Source organism: Cyanistes caeruleus, chromosome 4 (assembly GCF_971803275.1).
Source record: "Cyanistes caeruleus chromosome 4, bCyaCae1.hap1.1, whole genome shotgun sequence".
In the NCBI taxonomy this organism is placed as follows: domain Eukaryota; kingdom Metazoa; phylum Chordata; class Aves; order Passeriformes; family Paridae; genus Cyanistes; species Cyanistes caeruleus.
The window spans coordinates 57,977,968-57,994,771 of NC_141704.1; the positions used below are offsets into that span (position 1 = coordinate 57,977,968).

The following is a 16,804-nucleotide window of genomic DNA, read 5'->3' on the forward strand; positions in this document are numbered from 1 at the left end:
TTCAAGTGTGGCATCCTTTAACTGTGGCCAGTCTTGCCTCCCCTATAAAATAGCACTGCTGATGCTGGTGGAGGTTTGTTCCACTGCTCTCATTCCCTCTAGAATATGTGCAGCACAGAGCTATTGATCTGAATGGAGCCTGGTGTAAATACAGGTTCTGCCAGGAGGTGCTGTATTTTCCGATGCCCTTCTCATCAGGCGTCATGGTAAGTAATCAGATTGGCTGAACAGTTCAGCATATGAAGTGCTGACCTTGCTTGGAAAGGCTTTGCCATGGTAGGATATCTGTGCAGGAGACTGTGCCTGGCAGAAAAGCTGGTCTTGGGAGAAGCACTCACAAAAGCTTTACTCTGAGCTCATTTGAAAATCTGGCACAGACACTTAAAATGTCATGAGCTGATGATGTTTAAGGGAAGCTTGAGTGGGGAAAGGTGCCACCTCACTTGGAAGTGGTTGAAGGAATTCTGGATGAGACCCTGCCAGACCTTGAGACTCCTGATCCTACAGATCCCAGAGAGCAGATGGCTCCTGACCAAGTTCAGGCACATAAGTTGTGTTTCCAGAAACTTACTTGGGGACTCTGGCAGTCCACTGGAGAGACTGTTTCAGGGGGCAAGGACTTGCTGTTCTTTGTAATCAGAGCCACTTTAAATGGCTAGATGCTCTGTGTTTTAATTAGATTTCCCTTTGGGAATAAAAGTGGTGAAGTGTTTCTGCGATCCTGCCGCATTTAAATATTCTGTACTGTGCCCCCATTCTGGCAAATCGTTTAGGCAGACATGTAGGTCTCGGTGCATGCTTAAATCCACCCATCCAAGTGCTTTGGCTCCCAGTGCAGGACATCATTCCTACTCTGGGAAGTTTGGAACCGGACTTCACGCAGCCTAATTGGAGCTAGCAATATGCTTTGAGCATAGACTTAAAATTAAGCGTGTGCTTAAGTGTTCTCCTCATCACAAGAGGTCTCCCACTCACCCACGTGTATTCTGTAGAATCATTTTGTTTTAGCAGTGCCCTTGAACGTGGATTTTCTCTTCTTACCCTGCAAGGCCCTTGCCAAGTGCTTGCTGATAAGCCCTGTTGCTGTGAGCAGTTCAGGTGAGATGCTGTCACAGGCCTGGTATTTTGGCAGCATTGTGGATAGGCATGCATGTGTGAATGATTAAATCAACCCATCGGGGTGTCATCTGGAGAGGAACAAATGCTGAGCTTGCTTTGCAGGCGAGGGGGGAGGATGAGATCCCGCTCTAGTTTTTGCTGAAAGCTTTTCCCCTCTGCAGATGTGCAGCTGCTGCAGCTCTCTGCCAAAAGGCGGCCGTGACTTTCAGAGCTGGGGAACGTGCACACATCTGTTTGCAGAGGAGAGCAGCAAAGGGGCTCAGCTCTCCTATCCCAGGGGATTATGTCCTCATGATAGATGGTGCTGACTGTCATGGAGGGAAATGGCAAATTTCACGGGACACTGAGAGGGCACTTCATAAATACAAGTTTGCTTGCCGGTGTCAGCCAAATGCCACCTTTCTAAATTAAAAAGGAAAGAGCTTCCAGAGACTTTTCAGACTATTGGAGATTTCTCTTAAAAAGCATTAAGCTCCTGCAGAAGATGTGTGTTTTCTACATGCAAAAATACAATGTGTTTCAGCTGCAAAGGATGCTGTGATCCCAAAGGCTTCACAGGGCTTTTGGGTAAGAGTTGAGTCTTGAGTTATCCAGAGCTCAGAGCGGCTTAGTAGCAAAGAGAAATAAATGCCCCTTACTAAAACTGAGACAGAAGTCTTTGTACCAGCACATGTAGCACTTCAAAAAGTAGCATTCAGCCAAAACCAGACCCTGGAGCATCCTCCACAATCTACTGGTCCATGAGAGCTTTTTCCTTGAATTCAGAGAGTTTGGGATTAAATAACTCAGAATTTGGTTTTCCCTACCTTGACATGCTAGGCTGCATGTATAGCAATCCCCAGTCAAATTCTACAAGACAATTTGTTACTGTAAGGAAATGTGTAAGATATTGAGCTTTTTCCAGATGATGTCAGAAGCCCTGATCTATCTGGCTCTTGTTTCTCAGCTTTGTCAAACTCTAGAGAGAAGCCTGAGAGATTTTCTACTGGGAAACCAACACACGGTAACTGTTTTTGCATCAGATTTCTGTCTCTGTCCCCTGAGATAACTGTGAGTGACTCCAGGTTGAAGTTTTGCCATGGTGTCACCTCTCACATAACAGCCCTGTACTTGTGGTGGTGAAGGATACTGACAGCTATTGCTTCTTAGTTTGTGCTAAAACTTGCCCCATCAGTGTCCTCTTGTTTGCACAGCAGGAAACTTTCCTTATAGAATGATTTAGCTTACTCAAATTCAGTGGGAAACCAAGGTTTTGCCCCTGTTAAATTCATAAATTACTCCATTAGTCAAAGACAATTTTGAGTATGTTTCAAGGAAAATTAGGATCACCTCTAAAAGGCACAAATTTCATAAAATGTCAGAATTTGTTGAGGTGATTTTTTGGTTGCTTGGGGTTTTTTCATAGTTTATTCTGACATGTAATAAATATATTGCTTCAGTCCCACTTGCTTAATGTTTATTTGCATGGGGTAAAATCATTTTTCTCATCCAAAACATTATCAGAAACAGGAACTTGATGTTTTAGAGCAGTCAAGGACTCTAGCTGACCAGCAACCACTGCAGGAATACCAATTCAATCTTTTTCTGTCCTTCAAACCAGTGTTCCCAGATGTCTAACCCAGTCCCTCTCACCATTCATATTCAAGACAGCCTTACATTAGAATTTTACTATTATTACTATTATTTTATTATTAACAAAATCAACTAGACAAGACTGAGTTTGGAAGGGACCCACAGTGATCATCTTGCCCAGCTGCCTGACTGCTTCAGGGCAGAAGTTAAAGCATGTTATTTAGGTCATTGACCAAATGCCTTTTACACACTGACAGACATGGGACACTGACCACTTCTCTTGGAAATCTGTTCCAATGTTTGGCCACCCTCTGGGTAAAGAAATGCCTCCAAATGTCCAGTGTGAACCTCCCCTGCTGCAGATTTGAGCCATTCCCACATGTACTATCACTGGGTAGCAGAGAGAGTGGCTGAGAATCTTGCTGTGCACTTCCCCTCCTCAGGAAGCTGTAGAGAGCCTTGAGGGGTGTTTTATTTTTTCTTCAGGCTAGTGATCAAGATCTGCTTTTTGAAAAATCAAGCCTGACCTTGGATTACATTGAGTTTGTTTTCTCTGCCTCTTTCTCTCTTTCCCTGCAAACAGGTAATAACCAACCCATTCTTTTTTTCCTGACAGACTTAAGCAGATTCAGCTGTTTCACTGTCTCTATTGCATGTGTAAATTTTTTATTTTTTTAACATGTAAACAATGGGGTATTTTTAATGTAGATTTTGGTGTGATTTGCTTTGAAATCCTTGAATGCAGAATTAAGCAGAAGAATGTATAATGCACCTTTTCTTAAGCAGTAGTTTGACAGGTTCAGCATGACTTGGTGATACAGTGATGAAGCACAGAAAGACCTGTGTGGATGAGGTTACCCAGAAGAACAAGGTGATAATCCCTGCCATTGCTCCATTAACTTAAGCTGAGCAATGGCCTCAAAGTGAAGTTAGGAGGTTTTTTATGCTTTGGAAGGAATTTTATGATATTGGTTTTTCAGTTTCATGGTTGAATAAAAAAATATATTTAACTACTTGGAGAAAGGTGGCAGGGTAGCCCCATCTATTTTCTTCCCTTCCTTTTTCCCTTCAGTAAAATAAATAAGAAGGAGAGAAAGCCTAAATAGTGTTTCAGCTCCTTGTAGATGAAGGGTTTAACACACACCCCCTCAGTTTAGCTAAATTTTGGTAAGTAATGTCATTCACAGTAAAGAACCTGACTCTTGTAAGCTTCCTTCAGATTACCTTAAATGTTTTCTTGGAAGTTTCTCTCTGTTGGGTTTGGGGTTTTACGGGGGCATACTGAATTTAGATCAAACTTGGCAAAAATTATTTAAGTTAGTCAGAAACCACAAGTAATTTACTCATCCAGCAACACTCAAACCTGTTTGTGATTCATGCAAATTGAATTGCTGAGACCATGCAGCTGCATTTCAGGTATGTGAGTGCATCTTGACCAGATAAATTATTTTCTGGAGCATTTCTGATCAGGTAAGAGAAACAAGCACTTTTACACTGTGATTCAGAGCTTGTGAGATGCTGCTTCAGGAGGAGAGAGTACTTTTAGAGCACAGATCACCTCTTGGGAGTATTCCTAGTTTTATATGATAACTATATTTGCAAACACCGTGCATCTCTAATATTCTTCGTGCTTGGGAAGGCGTATAAGCAAAGGTAGCTTCTTGCTAACCTATTTCCAGGGCTGAAATTTCTCCTGTGACTTACTTATCATTTTAATATTAATTCAATGAACCCACTTAGGGAAGATTTTTATTAAGTGGATGCTGTACAGTCTGAACATTTGAGTTATTACATGCAAAAGAGATGGCAAGAAGAATGCCTACTTGAATGCCAAACATTTTTCTTACCAAGCAAGAAGTAAATCAAGTACAGTATTACTTAAGCTCTTCTTGTTCATCTTCAAATAGAAGAAAATGTTTGGGGAATTTCCCCTAAAAACCAAGTTTAGGTTTAATTTTCCAGTTATGTCTGTAGACATTCTGTTTTCAGTAAAGAAAATACAATTGTTATCAAATATCACATTGTATTCAACTGCAGATAACTGAGGCAGCACTGGGCAGCTTCTACCTTTGTATAAAGAATGTGGTTCTGGTGAGGGACATCTTAAAAAATGTAATCTAAAAGAGGGGAGATTTAGATTAAATGTCAGGAGGAAATTCCTTATTGTGAGGCTGGTGAGGCACTGCAGCAGGGTTCCCTGTCCCTGGACATTGTGGGTGCCCTGTACCTGGAAATGCTCAAGACCAGGCTGGATGGGCTTCAGGCAGCCTGATCTAGTGAAAGTTGTCCTTGTCCACTGCAGATGGTCCTTAGGGTTCCTTCCAACCCAACGCATTCTGTGATCTAACTGGACTGTTCACAGAGTATTTAATCTATGGAAAATGTGCATTTGCTGCAATGGCCATCTTCTACAGAGGGGAAAAAAATTAAACATTTACGGACTGCCTCTTTCCTGAGCCAGATCTCCAAAGCTGAGTGTGCAACACTGACGTTTTGGGACAGTGGGGGTGGAAATTTCACAGAGGAACTTGCAAATCATCAGGGTGCTATACCAGGTGGGTCACTCTAGTGCTGGCCCTCTGCCGTGGGAGACCTCATCTCTTGCCCTGCAGGAAACCTTTCTATTCTTTTAACATCATAGGAGAACCTGTAAGAGTTGTCCCACCCCATCCAAAGAGGTTTTATGGACTTGAGCAGAGGGGGCTATGTCTCTGTAGGTACATCTGTGTTGGGGCTGAGCCAGAATGAGGTGAATGTGGAGGGCGAAATGGAAGCCACACCATAATCACTGCAATCACCTTTGGTGCAGCTGGGATTTCCCCTTGCACTGGACTGGAAATGGCATCTTTATGAGCATTTTAGATGAAAGGGGATGATGAGGTTTATTGAACAGTTCAGGGAATGGGGCTTCTGCAAAGGGATTGACTCCAAAAGATTCCTGCTCTGATATTTTGTTCTGGGTCTTATAAAATGTGCCCCTTGTGAAACGCAGTCAGTGCTGGCTGCTTTGTAGTAATGAGTTTTTCCTGTGCACAATAAACAGTATCAAGGCCCAGTCCAGCACAACATCCAAACATTTGGGTGGAGTATGCCCTGGTGGTTACCCTGGAATACAAAACTTGGATGCACATTCTCTGGGTTGGAAGCTTATGTACAAATAACTCTGTTTCACTTGTGAGATAAGGACTGATGGAGACAATTGTACATGGGTCCTCTGCTTTTGCTCCATTATCCTGCAGTGTGATGTATGTCAAAGAAAGTAAACAATGGAAATTAAAGTCCTTTATGTATGTATTGGCTTTAGCACATCCCTTGGAAGAGAGCAGTGAACATGTGCTTGTTTGATAACTCTCCAGTTTCCAGGTTTTCTGCTGCAAGAAGCCCAAAGGAATGCTTCAGCAAAGGAAAAAAAACAAATCTCCCAAATAAATGCTTTCAATATTTCCCACTTTTGTTTAGTGGTTGGTTGGTTAGTTTTTAATTTAGTTATGAAATAACTTTAAGCTTTTCAAAAATTTGTACCCTGATCTCTCTGAAAGTGGAATGAAATTGGGAAGAAAATATTTTCCTTTTATAAGAGTGAAAATTTACAGCACTCATCAGTATTTGCCAAGGCAGCCTCATTGGTGGATTCACAGTTTCCCTAATAGCGTCTGTGGAGCTGTTGAGGTTTGTTAGGCACTGCAGAATGACTAGGGACAAAAGACAGTGGAAATGTGTTAGGGATAGCATAATTTTGTATCTTGTTTTGGCAGCTATTTTTTACTGCTTCCTTGCTGATCAGTTGGAGGAAGGCAAAAAAGTATCACTTGGGGAGGAAAATATCTAGTTATAATGTTTTGAAAGGGATTTTTTGTTATTTTCCATAGAGAAAATGAGAGTGATTACTCACTTTTACAATAATTCATGATCTGTTATGATAGGATAATCCAGGGTTGGAGGGATTACAGGAGTCCTGTACTCCAGCCTCCTTCTCAAATAGGTTCAGGTTTGAGCTCAGACCAGATTGCTCAGGGCTTTGGTTGGGTCTTGAAAACCACAGGGGTGTTCCAGAGCTCTGTTTTCCTCATGGTGAAAAGAGCTCTTTCACTGTCATAGTGAAAAAAAGATTTTCATCAAGTCTCTGTGTTCCCTCTCATTTTGTCTCTCATCCCACCAAGAGAGAAACAACCAAGGAATTTGCTTCAGGTCACACACCATGCTACACCAATGTTTTGGTTTTTTTATGAGAAAACTAAAAAGGATATATATATTAAAAAGTCACAACAGAATGCGGAAACCTGTGTCATGTCTCTGAAAGGGCCTGGGCATACACGTGTCATTTCAGATCTGACCTGGACATGCTGAGGTTTACAGCATCACTGTGTCAGTCTGTCCTCCAAGCTGCCAGATGTGAAGAAGTTCTTTAGACATCTGTAGTTTAATTATTTCTTCTGGAAGTTCCCTTTTCAGGACTGTGATCTGTTATCTGAGACATCTCCCACGTTAGCAAGCTCTGCCAGCTCTCTGAAGATGGATCTGGCACCTGGTGAGCAGCAGAGTTTGCGTAGGTGCACGAAGGTGCACAGAAATGTGCTCTTGATTTTCCCAGCCGTACCTAGACCCGTCTCCTGTTGCAGTCAGCGAAAAAGGAATGTGTGATTACAATTCTTCGAAAATTGTAAGCTGCTTCTCCAGTCACAGAATCATTTAGATTGGCAGAGACCTCCAAGATCATGGAGTCCAACCATTAACCTAAAGCTGCCAAGTCCACCACCACACCGTGTCCCTAAGCGCCACATGAATACAGTGTGGAGCTAATTCAGTCAAAGCTGGGACTTATTTGGGAGTTAAAATAAAGAGATGGAATTGCAAGTGTAAGTGCAAGCCTAGTAGAAATGTTTGTTTAAAAAAAAAATCTGATCCTCGGTTGTGAAAATGGGTCTTAAACTTCAAAGTCATGTTGTCACTTTTGAAAATTTTACCCTTCCTATTTTACTTCTTTCTTTCTTTCCCTGGGGCTTTTCTACCACAAAAAAGCGGCAGAGGAATGTGCCACCAAGCCATCACAATGTTTTACCAGCATTTTTGCCTGACCGTACCAGGAGATCAGATCTTTCCTGCCCTCTCTTACCAAGTTTTATGATGAGAAGCTGTATGGAAGCCTCTGGGGCATAATGTATGGCTTGTTAATTGATAATGTATGGATGGTTACCTGCAACGGGCTGGCTCTCTGTGCTCTGCCCTTTGCTGGGGTTGGGGAGCCTTGTGAGAGCAAAGGGTCGCTCCTGGCATTGTTTTGTGCTCAGGTTGCCAAATTCCTGCTTATGGAGAGGGTGTGGGCGGACAAGCAACACAGTGATGTGAGTTGATTTTCTCTCTGTGTCACTTTCTTGTCTGGGTTGTCAGTGCTGGGGAACCCTTGTGCTGCTCTCCCCGGGCCATCGCCCTCCAAACCCCGTCCTGTGCTTGGGATCACCTTGCCAGGGGGAAAGAATCAAACCGCATGTGAAAGGCTGGAGGAGGAAGAGGAAGAGTGATTTTTCCCTGGGATCTGGGGGTTTTGGTAGGGCTTTTATTGGACGTGAGTGCAATGACCGCCTAACCACAGGGGCCAGGCTGGCTCCCTCCCCCTCGCTTCCTCTCCCTGGCAAGGCGAAGTTGCTCAGATTTCCTCCCAGCACGGGCGGATGGATGGCGGCTCTCGGCTACATTCCTCTCAATACAAAAGGAAAGGAAAAACTGCTCTCTGCACGGGCAGATGGCCGACTGTTTCCTGGCAGCTCCGCTCCGCTGTCCTTTTTCCCATTGTTCTGACACAAACACTCGCACACACGCACGCACACACCCACCGAGAGCAGCTTTCCTCCTGGAAAAATAAATAAATGCAAGCCCAGAGGTTTATTCCTCCTTGGAGCTGTGTGAGCTTCCTCCTCGTGACAGCTGAACCTTGGGCAGCACACGTGCTGCCTGGCCCTGCTCTCCGCTCGGGAAGGCTGGGCGAGGGCATGATGTGGTTGGGAGAATTCCATAAATAATAAGGTCAGCAATGAACAGATTCTGCCTTTGTGATGGCCAAGATGTGTGGGAGAGGGAGGGTAAGGGCAAAGAGTAGGTTGAACGAGACAGAGGGAAGCGGGGTCTCCTGAAGCGAAAAGCAATCTGTGGGTGACTGCCTGAGCTCAGAAGGTGATGCTTGATAGAGACAGGCTGTAGTGGGAGGTCACGGACCTGGAGTGGGCACAGGAAGGTCTCATGGAGCATGCAGATGCTGCCCCAAGGTTGTGGTGATGGACACTTCAGGAAGCTGTGTGCTAAATCCTCATCACAAGGGACAAGAGTCAGCATCCTGCAGGGTGAAGGCCACCAAAGGAGAGATTTGCTGAGGCTCCATTTATCTCCCTGATGATAACTTATTTTGGAAGAAGTTGAGGTCCTTCATTTTAATGCTCTCATTTCCTTTCTGAATGTGAGACAATTTGTCTTCCTGCCAGGAAACTCTTTTCAGAGTTCCTCCTTGAAGGGACCTCTTTGGGTCCCATTTATGTTAGAATAGCAGAGATTATCTCACCACATCAAAAATTAATTTCGGTGTGGTTCATGAGCTGAACACTGTTTTTTAGTGACAGGTTGTTTCCTATGCTGTCAAATGTCTGGGTTTCTTATAAGCATAATAACCCTGAATTCTTTCCGATTCTTTAATGCTAGAAGTGATTTACTGGTATAGTAGGACTGGTATGTTTGTAACACAACACTCCTATTAGAGGAGGGAAATGCACCCACATCAGCTGTGGTAGAAGTGAGTATTTGCCAATTTATTTTTGACTTTGTTGGAACCTGAAGCCAGTTCCACTGCATCTGCTGGAATCCTGTCTCTCTGTGTGGCTGATAGAGGATTCTGCTGGCAGATGTGTGCTTGTATGAATCTGGTCCGTATGTCTTTTGTTTTATTCTGTATTGACCACAGTCATCTTCTCTGTGGGTAGTTTCAAAGCCAAGCAAACCAGGTACAGATCACCATCTCCAGTGATGTAATCTGCAGGCAAGAATACACCACCAGTGTCTTCTTCAGCCTTGTCTTCAAGTAACTGAATTTTCATTCATTAGGCTGCAAAGCAGAAGCAAACATTATCACCCCTTCAAAAGGGATGAGCAACCCCACTGTGTGCACACATATGCTCACACAAGACCTTAAAGACGGGGAGATGATCTAGTAATGTCAGGAACTGGCCCAGAAGGGTTGTCCTCCAATTCTGCCTTCACTTCCCAGGGTCTTGCTTTCCTCATCTGGAATCACAGGGGTTTTCAATCTTTTTTCATTGCTTCCTTGTAGAAAGCATAGCCTGAAACACATAATTCCATTAAGCATTGCAATCATTTTAGCAGCCAGATTGGAAAATACTGAATCATTCTCTTCCTTACCATGTGAATTTTTTCTTACTATTTGTTAACCTATCTGCAGGAGTTAAGACTCATCGTGTCTCTAAGCAGTCATACTTGCCACCAGGATGAAAAGCAGTATTTACCTTCTATGCATGCAGGACTAAACCTGTGACTGGGGGCAGTAAATTAGAAAAAGAGTGTTTCTGGTTTTTTTGACAGGGTCATGAAACATCCTACTGCTAACCCTGAAAATGCTGTGTTTTTCAGCTGAGGGTGTGTCTGCCTGAAGGAAACTGAAGTCGAATACCCTTTGAGTTGTTTTTTACTGTTTGTTATGTGTTTAGAGGGAAGAACAAAGAGAAAACAAGACAATGGGAAATGTGGAACAATCTTAATAATAGTGGGTGCAACGAGCCCCACCTTTAACAGAAGACAATTCACATTGTGAGACCCTGTTTTTGATTACTGTCTTCAGGTCAAGATTTTATTTTTGTTTCTGTCTGCACTTTTCCATGCTGAGCATTGCCTCTGGCTGAATTACTTTTGAAAGCCTTTAGCCAAAATGGTTCAGCTGTTTCAGTGTGAAGCTTGGGGAGAAAATTGTTGCTGCTTCCTCTGGGTTTAAAAAGAAAAATGAGGCTTTTATTTTGCTAAAACGTGTCTTACACTTTGAAACAAAAGTGCTGTTTGGATCAGGAATTTGTCCTTTCCTGAGTCATCTCTACCCCAACTTTTCCAGGGCTCTGTGGGAAGAAAGTTTCAGCTGGCACATGGTCAGCAGAGGTTTTTAGAGCTGCCTTGTTACCAGATGTGCTGTCCTTCCAGCTCCCAGTGTCAGGCAGGTGATGCTGGTGGTGTCCCTGTGGAGCTTGACCTACAACCTTCAGCAGAAGATGGTCGGTGGAGGGAAGTAGTGGACAAGAGATGAGTGTAGTTTCTCAAGGGTCCATCTGCTTTAGTACAAAATAAGGATGGTCTCAGGATGAAGTTGAGACCCGGCATGACCCCCTAATACTGCCCTCAGCAGGTCCTGCTGGCTCCCTCTTCTCACTGCTGAGGGTTAACTTCTTTACAAGCAGAGTCTTGTTGCCAGCCCTGGCAAGGGGGATTGGAATTCAATGATCTTCAAGGCCCCTTCCAGCCCAAATCATTCTATGATTCCTTCCATGTGCTTCAGTGCTCATTAGGTTCTCCCAGACAGGTGACTGATGTTGCTATCTGAGCAGAAAACTTTCTGCTTCCCCTGCCTTTTATTTCTTTGCTGGTTTAGGAGGTCAAACCAGGCAGCTTGTGAGTCCTATCTTGGAAGGGCTTTACGAGCATTGGAGCTGATACAAAGCAAAAGCAAGAAGGGAAGAAAAAAGTAGGCGCACCCTTAGTCAATGGCAACCATCAGATGTGATCAGGCATGTCTTTTACCAAGGGCAGGGATGGAACCACCTTGCTCACAAACAAAGGAGGAGCAGGGCAGGCCTTGAACCATCCTTTCAGTTAGGTTAAATACATATAAGCAGGCAGAGTTTGTTCTGTGTGCTTAGAGAGGGAGAAGGTCAGTAGACTGAATTATATCACAAAATTAAAGGTATGTCATAACACCCAGCACAGCTCTGCTGGACACGGCACATTCCTGCATTCCTGGCATTGCAGAGTTGTTCCCCTGATGTTGGGTGCTTGCACAAAGGCAGAGGTTGTGATACATCAATTCCACTTGGGGTTTTTGAAAATACTGATTGTTCTGACACACAGGTTCCCTTGGCCCCCTTGTAAGCCCTGTGGTGTAAGACATGATAGATCAAAGGGAAAAGTTAGGATGGAGTGGGGTGAGGGGAGTAGGAGGCTGTGTGGGATCTGGCTCTAAAAGATATTGTAGGAGCATGTCACTTCCCAGTCACTGGTTCTTCATCGATACGTTTTGCGTAAGTTTATCCTGCTTTTTTTGTCTTTAACAAATTACTTGGCCCTGATTATCTAGAATTGTCTACAATTAGGATCCCATTATGTGTGTGATGAACTGAGCAATCCTGCTGTTGGTGTCTTCAGTCTTCATGAGATTCACATAGCCAGGACAATCAGTGTCTGCAAAGAGGTCACCTTGCCCTAAGCTGACTGTGCCCAGCACAGGGTAGCAGAGGAGCTGAGGTGGGAAGGCACCTCTGGAGGTGGCGAGTACAGCACCATACTCACAGTGTGGTCATGTAGAGCAGCTTGTTTGGGACATTGTCCAGTTGAGTACTGGATATCTCCAGGGGAAGAGCTTCCACTCTCTCTCTGGTCTTGGTCACCTTCTTGGTAAACAGGTTTTTCCTCATGAGTGAGCTGATTGATGCTTTCATGGGGTGCACTGAGAAGCCCTGCTGCTGTGGAGGCGGCCCATCTGCAGGACTGACCAGGAGAGGAAAGAAGAGGACTTTGTGTAAGTTGTCTGAGGAGAAACTGTTTGGGCTGTCAGCAAAAGAGGGCTCATGGCACGTGTTGTGGAGCTCAAGTTTGAGAAAACCCATGCCTTGCTGCTGGGTTGGTGTTGGGCACCTCAAGTCAGGGACTCCTCTGCTGTAAGCATCTTGTTTCACCAAGGGAGCCTCTCCTGGGTCTTGTTGCCCTTCTCAGCTCTGGCTGCATCCTGGCTTGGCTCTTGTCCTCCCTGCTAGGCACAGGCTCACTCCCTGAGGTTACACTCTGCCAGGGACCTCAGGAAGGCAGCGTGTTTGTGCTGGGAACATGGACACTGCCTGCTGCTGGGGCTGTGCACAGGGACCACGCAGTGGCTCTGTGTGTGTGTGTGTGTGTGTGTGTGTGTGTGTGTGTGTGTGTGTGAGTGTGTGAGCACAGGCACGCATCCTCATGCCTGCTTCTTCCCCCAGAGGAAAACAGGCTCCAAACAGAGCAAGGGCTGGGGGAGGGAGCCTTGAAGGCTTTAACTGTTGGCTTCCCCTTACTCATGTTTTTCCTGTTAGTGTTTTGTCTTCTTGGCATCCTTCCTGTTCGTTATATGTGTATATATGTTACATATTGTTGCCTCCTTGTTGCTGTCTCTATGCTGCACCCTTTGTTGCATAAAGGAGAAGGGAGGCGCGACTTGTAGGCTTTGGCTGCTCGGAGTTACTCAGGTTTCGAGCACCGAGAAGAAACACAACATGTCCTTTTTCTTCTTGGAGGAGAGTTGGACCAGCCCCAGATTGCTCCTGTTGCTCTGAAGCCATGCTGTGCATATGTGGCAAGTGGCTAGCATCCACTTGTGGACGTGGATGAAATTTTTGGGAGGCGCAAAGGAAATCTTGAGATATGGCCTCCAGCACACAGCAAGGGTAATACCCATCCGCCAAACCACCTTGTGCTTGGTTTATTCCCCACAAACAAATCTTCAAAGAATGGAGGCCTGGGAGGCTTGCTGCCATCACTGCCTGACCTTCTCAGAGACGAGGCTCCCAGTGTGTGACCTGTGTGCATTTCTGATAATATCCACCACGGGACCTTTGCGCTCCCCTGCCTTCTGTCGTTGTCTGGTGACTGCACCGAGTGTGCTGGGCAAAGCTGGTGTCTTCCTCTCCCTGGAGGTGTTCCTCTGGAAGCCTTCTCTGCCCTTGGGGCTGGGAGTGTGCCTCGTTTTTATTCACTGGTTGCTCTGGAAACATCGTGTAGTATCCCGTGCCCTGAACCAGATGTGCATACTCCCAAAAGCGTTTGCATCGGAAGCGGGGAAGAGGGCACTGGGGAAGGGGGGCGGGAGGAAAACTTAAATTAGAAGAAAGCCAAACAGCTATTGCTGGAGACAGATGATTACAGCTCATGTCAAGGCTGTTTCCTGCATGCCAATGATAGATCAGTAAACAAACGCCTCTTTGCGAACACAAAGCAGGCAGGAACTCTGTTTGGAAGAGAGAGGTCGGGGTAGGTCTCACTTCACTTGGTAGCAGGAAGCCCCTATCACATGGCCCTGGGAATTGTGAGGCCGGGTGCATGTGGGAGATACGCCGAGAGGCTTCTGCTGGGAGACTTCACATCCTTCCCAGGGTCCAGCCAACAGGTTTGAGAGCTCCTTCCCCTCCCTCTTTCCTCCCATCTCCTCCCCTGTCCTTCCTTTCCCCGTTTAATTTTGAAACACTATCAGATGACTGCTTTGTTCCCCCAAACAATGGCAGGGAGTAAATTGCAGTGGCAAGGTTCTCCAAATGGGGCTCAGTATCTTCTCTCCCCTTTCATGGCCTTGATGTTCTGCTCCAGGATGTACGTGCCAGGTGCAGTGGCCTCAGGCTCGGTTCTACGGGGCTGTGCCTCCCATTGCTAGTAGAAAGTTCTTGTGTGGCTTTTGGAAAAAGCAGCAACCTGTCAATTAGTACCAGCGTGATGGGTGTGTGTATGTCCTCCTTGGGTCTCCTGCTGAGCTCAGCCCCGTTTGTTTCTTCTAGGCAGTTTATAGAGCAGTTGTGTGGGGTCACATCCTGCTTTGTCAGAAACTCTTACTGAGCTGTAGCAGGTCTTAGAGATGCTCCAAAGGGCCTGAGCCAGTACACAGCGTAGTGTGTGGTTGATTTTAGGAGAGATGAGGGCAGTCAGGAGGGACAATAGTTCCCTTTGCCTTTCACAATAAACTGTCGTGTTAGCTTTGGGTGCCTTGTGGAGCCAAAACTTGGAAAACAAAGGTAGATGTTGTCTGTCTACTGGAGGCAATTTTCCATCATTGCCATCGCAGTTCCTCTGGTCAGGTGCTGGCAATGCCTGTGGGTCAGGCCTGCGAGTTATTTCTAGTGAACTTATTCTTGGAAGAGATGATCATATCACCTCTGAAGCTCACTGGCTGGTGCTTGGTCCCAGGAAATTGTTTGACTCTTGGGCTTATTGAGAGGTGTCTTAATATTTTCTGCTGGTTTATTCCAGAGGTGACTCTTTTTTTCCCCTCGTGTGTCTTCTGACATGTTTGGGTAAATATTTACTCTTTTGAGCAGAACCAGCTGGTGTGCTGCAATAATTCTCTAGGTGATGCTGAGGGCACCTTTCCCATGAGACTCCTGCAGCTGCTTTGTGACTCGCTTCTGCAAATCAAGGCTGATGGAGTCTGTCCCATCCACCACAGAAGAAGAAACAAGTGCACTTCTTATTCTGTATCATCTTCTTTTTGGCCTTTCCCACAGGAGGCCATGTCTGCTTGTACCCAGATGTTTGTTTTCAAGGCAGGGTTTGTTAGCGGGCTGCTGGAAAAGGCTGAGAGATAGAGTTTGCTGATGGAGAATCATCTCAGTCATGTTTCAGACATGTTGTTTCAGACAAGAAATGTTGTATTTCTCACCGCTAAAGGCAGTGATGAGGAGCTGCAAGGTACCAAATGAGTGCTGAGTGAGGAAACTGTCCCTGCTCTAGGGATGTTGTAAACCAAGTGCAGAGCAGACTCTGTTGCAGCTTTGCAGGAATCTGCTTTGGCTGCCTGGGTGAGTCATTCTTTGGCCAAGGCCACAAGTATGGTTAGTTTTTCATTATATTCAATCCATAACAGTTAACGGATGGATGAATAGATTTTGTTCCTTGGGCTGGTAAATTTTCCTGACAGTGTTGCAAGTCTGCTCTGTGTCTAGAAGTGAAGTGGGTGCTTGTTCCAGTTACTAATGAGGGAGAGAAACCAAGGGGGTTTATTGTCTGGGAAAAGAGAGTCTGCTAAATGGTTAGCAGTGAGCTTCCCTGAGTGTGTACACACTGAGTTGACCCAGAGTTCACTCCTTGCCTCAGGAACATTGCCAATGTGGAATGAAAGGAGGGAGAGAAAACTGTGAACAAACAAAACTGATTTTCCCCCCTGCCCCCCTTTTTCCTTCCTCTACCCAAAAACTTGAACTGTGGAAATTAGAGATCCTTTTGTTCTTTACTGTTTCTGGTGTGGTGGGCTGTATTCTTTTTTATGGCGAGAGGCACTTGGTCAAATGGCAGGCATGGCAGGACAGCCTCTGGCAGACCCGCTGGTGGAGAGACCTGAGAGACTTTTCCAAGTATTGCCTACAAGATGGTGAGCCTGTTGTCATTGCAGTGCTTTAGGGCAGGCAGACCACCCTGATAAGTGAGCAGAGATGGTGCTGCAGAGTAACAGAGTAATTCTTCTATTTTTTATTTAGCAAAAAAGAGCATTGCAGCACAATAAAATGGAGATGGAGTCTGTTGCATTGACTGGGTAGCAGTGGCACTCAAAGAGAGGGACAGTCATTCCAAGAGTGCTAGAAATCATGAGGCAAACAGAATTCATTTATGTGAATGATTTATCTTATCCCCACAAGGAGCTGTCCTCTGAAATAAGATCAGTAGCAGGCTAACATGGGCCACCAGAGAGAAGATCAATGGCTGCAGTGCAGTGTCTCTTCAGGCTAAAATGTTTTCTTATCCCAAGTTTCTAATGTTGTGACAGTGTTATATGCCCAACAACCACTTCTGACTTGCGGCCTTAACACAGGTTGTTATAAAATTGGTTTTGGTTTAGTCTTCTGCAAGGGGAAAAAAGTCTAAATCTGAGGAGATTTTGACAGCAATAAAAGCCATCTTGGAATGTGTTCCATATTTAATTCAAGGTGTAGCAATTGATGCTGAGTCCAAGACAATCTTTGCCCTCAAAAACTGTCAACTCCTCACTGGGCTTCTGAGGGGTACTGCTGTCACCCCTCTTCCTATTTTGCCAGGGAGGAAGCCTGGGCTGTCCTCAGAAAGCTGTCATGTCTTGCTTCAGCTCCTCTCCTGGATTTCAACGAGAAATGTGTATGTGTGTGTAGAAGGAAAA

General features: G+C 45.1%; 1 protein-coding gene across 6 annotated transcripts in view; it reads left to right on the forward strand.

Annotated features, from left to right (window-relative positions):
• DENND2A (DENN domain containing 2A) overlaps nucleotides 1-16,804 on the forward strand; it is a 64,858-nt gene that overhangs the window by 14,163 nt on the left and 33,891 nt on the right. Inside the window, exon 1 of one of the 6 annotated variants that reach the window (XM_086884929.1) lies at nucleotides 13,899-14,077. The exons of the other annotated variants lie outside the window; for them this stretch is intronic. The gene's annotated coding sequence lies outside the window, so the exon portion shown is untranslated. Of the gene's footprint in view, nucleotides 1-13,898; nucleotides 14,078-16,804 lie in introns of those variants that run through there. 6 annotated transcript variants of the gene reach the window in all.